This window comes from Oryzias melastigma, linkage group LG15 (genome assembly GCF_002922805.2).
Source record: "Oryzias melastigma strain HK-1 linkage group LG15, ASM292280v2, whole genome shotgun sequence".
Taxonomy (NCBI): Eukaryota; Metazoa; Chordata; class Actinopteri; order Beloniformes; family Adrianichthyidae; genus Oryzias; species Oryzias melastigma.
Window position 1 is genome coordinate 29,806,333 of NC_050526.1, and position 5,009 is coordinate 29,811,341.

Sequence of the window (5,009 nt, forward strand, 5' to 3'; positions counted from 1 at the left end):
GAGGAGTCCGGATGTGGACCGCGGTCCGCCGGTTGGTGATCCCTGCTGCATATTTTTAACCCCCATGTAATTTAGGCTAAACTTTAAACATTGATTTTCTTTTGTTGTTGGACTGGACAGAAAAGAAGAACAGAGAGGGATGTCGGGGGTGTACCCCCCCCCATATCATTTGAGCAGACGTCTCTGTTTTTATCAGTTTTTGTAATTCCTCATGTTTTACTTTTACTTTGAAATCTGACTTTACTAAAATGTCTTTTGGAGTCACTGAGATGAAATAATCTTTAGCGCGTTTGTCGTTTATACGTCAAAGTGTCTGACTTACAGTGGTGTAGAGGTTAGCATGCTAGCCTTACAATAAGACGGCTCTGGTTCGAATCCCAGCTGGGTCCTTTCTCTGTGGAGTTTTCATCTTAACACGTGCACATTTCCCATGTGCACGTGTTGGTTCTGTTTGGGTTCTTTCCAGTCTAAACCTATGCTTCATTGGCTAATTGGGGATTCTAAATCGTGTGCGTGTATGTGTGCGTGCATGTGGCCCTGCAACGGGCTGTTGAGCCGTTCAGGGTGCACCCCCCCTTTGTCCAACAGTAGCTGGGATAGGCTCCAGCAACCCCATGACCCTGAAAGTTATTCAGAGTTCTGAAACGAAGGTGGCTGGTGTTGGAGTGGAGGAAGCTGATTCGCTGAAGGAAAAGAGGAAGTCTGAGAAATAAAAACTTCTGGAGAGAGTTTTGGGTTTTCCCGTCGATTGTCTGATGACAACTTCAGCATCATTTGCATATTTACACGTTTCACCACAAAAATGAAGTTCCCGACACCATAAATTCATGCCGACGATGAAAATAACTGAATAAAACTGCAGCAGGACGGCTGTAAAGTCGTGGACGTCTGCCGGATACCAACCAAAGCCGCGCTTCATTATTCACTTCAATCTGGTCTTTGCGGCGTTCTGGATCAGCGGGCCGATACCAAACACCGAGCCGGCTCCACAGACGGCTCACCATGATTTATTCATCCTCAACTGGCTGCTTTTATATTCAAAATCCTGAAACTGCAGACCAGAATGGACATTCCTGTCTAAATGCCAGAGTTTAGTCTGTGACGCGGAGGCAGATACACATCTCGTACCTGATAGCCGCTATCTGTTACTCACTGAAGATCAGGTTTTAATGCGGGACTCCAGGAAACTATCACTTGATAAGAAAATACGTTTGTGACCGTTTCTTGGATTAAAAGGATTTCCATACCTGCATCTTTCAGAGGCTTTTTCCTTCCTTACAAGATAGAACCAAACATTCGTGGTGTCACACGATTCCTTTTTTGATCAGGTCATGAATCTTATTCATCTGTTTTGATCCAACAGTTGTTGTGAAACGCCTCATTGGGGGCCCTGGCTCCTGCCCGGGGTGGGGGTGGGGGGTGCTCAGAACCCCTGAGTGGTGGTGGGCTGCTCGTCTGCGGCTGGAGGGGCTCTCTGGGGGTGGGGCCTAAGGGTTGGGCCCCCTGGTACAGCAGTGGGGGGGCTATTCCTCTAACCAGGCTGGAGCTCTCACTCTGTGCTCTGGTGCCCCCCCCCATTCCCGGTCTGGGTGGTCAGTTGATTGCTGGGGGGGTCTCCTCCCTCTGCTAGCCCCTCCGGGTGCTGGGGGGGCCCTGACTACCTCTGCTGCCTCAGTGGGGTGTTGACCGGGCCCTCGCCCTCCTTCTACATTCCATCATCACTCACCTGAGCACAGGTAGTCTGTGTGACACAATGAAAGGCTTGTGTTTTGGGCCAACAGGTATGTTTGTAACACGTGTATGTGGGCAGGCCCCGCCCCTTTAGGCTAACATTCACACCTAATTTATGTTGAGAAAATATGAATTTTCTGATTCTTGATATGATGATGCAAAAAAACAGAAACTTTAACTTTTTGACAACTTTTGAAGAACTTGAGGGAGAACTCTTTTGAAAACAGACTTTAAAATGTTTGTTAGTATTGTTGGATTTAAAAATGAGTCTAAAAGTTTAAACAGTTCTGCAGCGTTTAGGACTTCATGAGAGTAAATATTGATCTGCTCCTGTTTGTTTTGTCTTCTTCTCAGTCTCAGCTGATGGCTGGAGCTGCTGGATGGTATTATTGTAAGTATCGTTTCGTTGGTGAGACATTGAGCTGTGGTTCACCAGAACACGAGTCTCGTTCTGACGGCTGGAGCTGCTGGATGTGCGTCACGCTGGTTTTTGTCTCAGAGTTGGTTTGATTTTTTCCTGCCTGGTTCCGTCAGCCAGGCGGCGGCCGCCGTGGAGGTATCGGTTAGCAGGCCGCTGTAACCGAGCGTTCTTCTACTTAAGCCTGAGACGAGCACTAATTCCCCGGCGGCTCCGAGGTCGTCATGTTTTATTTACTTGACGAGACTTTAATCAGCTCCCTGATTTCCTCTGCAGCTCCACACCTCGCCTGGAAACACCCAATCCTCTCGGTGTGACGGAGCCGGGCCGGGCTGACGGCAGAGCGGGAGGCGGCAGACGGGGTTGCGTGGTGGTGGTGGGGGGGGTGTGATGTTTGTGGGGGCTTTAACCGCCGCACAATGCTCATTTGGTGAGCATGCGAGTGTTAATGTGGCTGACAGGTGCCAGCTCTGTGTCAGGAGTGCGGTCACACCCTCCCCGCCGTCATAGGTGTCTGCAGGAGTTCAGACAGACCACCCCCCCACCCCTGATGTCATCAGATCACCTCCCTCCTTTCAGTGCAGATGCTGCCGGGACAGCTGTGAAGGTTCAGACGTCAACGGCTCGTCTCTGAGCGTGTTTACAGAGCGGCGCCGGGAGGTGACGAGGTTCCGCCGGCTGAAGGTGAACGCCGCGGCGTCTTGATGGCTTTGAAAGGTGAAGTCACACGTTGCAGACGTTTGTGCAGAGAAACCTCACTGAGTTACTGGATCAGCAGAAGCTCTTCTGACGCTCTTCTGTGGTTTCAAGCTTTTCAGTTTTTCTCTGATCAAACTGAGTTTTGGTTCTGAGAGTTTCAGGAGTTTCCTCTCCAGCAGTAGATCACTCGTGGTGTGCACGTGATGTTTTAGGACCTCCACACCATCTTCACTCTGATCGTCTCATTTTCTGACCATCTCTTGAACGGCACTGACAGACCCGACTGACGTGCAGACAGCAGGTCATGCGGTTACACAGGATCCATGTCCGAAACTTTATTAGCATTCGCATCAGAACACAGTCACTGCAGGTTCAGCAGAGCAACAACTGTCACAATAAATCCACGTTTGAGGAAAGACTCCTGCTTAATGTTTAATGAATCTTCTTTGAAGTTTAAGGTTTTTTTCTGTTTCCTCACTGACTCGTCTCTGAGAAGAGAAACTTTCTGTTTGAGGGTCAGAGCGGCCTTTTAAGAAGGTAACATGGATTTCAGACACGTGAGTTGGTCATAGGCAGATGTGGAGGAGAGAATGTGGTAGATTTTCAAAATAAAACTTCCTGTGGGATCAGGTTTTAAATAAAATGGAAGTAATATAAGTCATGGTACCAAGTGACCCCAAAACTGGTACCGGTTCACATTCTGGAGGCGTTATGGACACACACTAACACACAAACTCCTGTAGTTTCTGACTGTTCAACAGGTTCTCCTCCTCAGCTCCTCAGATAATGACTCTGGTTACGGACGGCTCCGCCTCACTGTTTGATGTTTTGGGTGTCTCCAACTCAACGTTTTTGGATGTGTTGGCTGTTCATAAGTGGAAGGGTCTGGACGCGGACACGCACTGGTCACATTTCCAGTACCGGTACCCAAACCCAACACTAACCCGGCACCGGACGCAGTACCAAACACGGTATGGGACCCAGACCTCCACCAGATGCAGTACTGAGCACGAACTGGGCCCAGATGTGAACCCGTACTGGGCTAGGGTAAGGGTTAGAGTGTGCTCCGGTACCGGACCGGTCCCAGGTTGTGGCCCGGAGGCTGGAGACCTGAGAGTCATGGGGAACAGCAATCATGTCATAAAATGAAGAGATGTTCATTTCTGACGTGGTCCTCAACCAAACATCAATCTGTGAGGAGTTGAGGTGAGCTGGACTGTCAGAGGACAGACACCCTAACTCACCACCTCCAGGGGAATCTGCCTTCATGGTCGCTTTAGTTCCTGATCAGGGAAAAACAAATGATCACCAAACCCACGCCGGACACATGGCGCCCATCCCGTCATCACAAACACCTCTGAGGAAAGCCAAGGATCAGTCCTGGTCAGGTTACTCACCAAAAAGATGACCTTTCTCTGCCCTCAGGTTGACCTCTAGCTCCAAACTCTCTACACATTGTGTGGAGATGCTGTCTCCTCCCTCTCCAGACCTGCAGCCTTGTCTGCTGTCTCCATCAGGACTGCGGTCACTAATCAAAGCGTTCATTTCTCTGTTCTCTGTCTGACACATTCCTTCAGAGTGAAGCGGCGAGAAGAGAGCGGGTCTGGGGTCGGATCAGTCGGATCAGCGCTCGTCAGACGCTCTGTAATGGGACATACACACCGAACGCCAATCGCACAACGAATTCGCGTGCCCCGCCCCTTTATCCTCGCGCGGTGAATTCTCTGCTCGCCGCTTGTCAAAAAATGCGTTCCTTATATTAATAATTTAATGATGAGAATTTGGGACCTTAAACTCTTGTGAGGTCGGCCCAATCGACTGTAATGATTCATAATAACAACGATTACATCATATTGGAAGTTACTGAGTCAATATCGGTTCATTCTGATCGGTCCGATTGAACCCATTGATGGAGTTTGAGTTATGATTATTATTAAAGAGGTACAGGCTGTGTCTGTGTCTTCTGCAGCGTTTGTGTGTCTCTGTGTTTGAAGGTTCTGTTTCATGTTAATCCGAGGAGGAATAAAGTTAGGAGACCTCTTTCCTTTTTTAAACGTTTTGATGAGACCCAAACTGGCAACCCCTGCAGCATCTCTGCCGGCTTATGGACGGGACGAGACGGGACGAGACGGGACAGGACGGGACAGGACGGGACGAGACG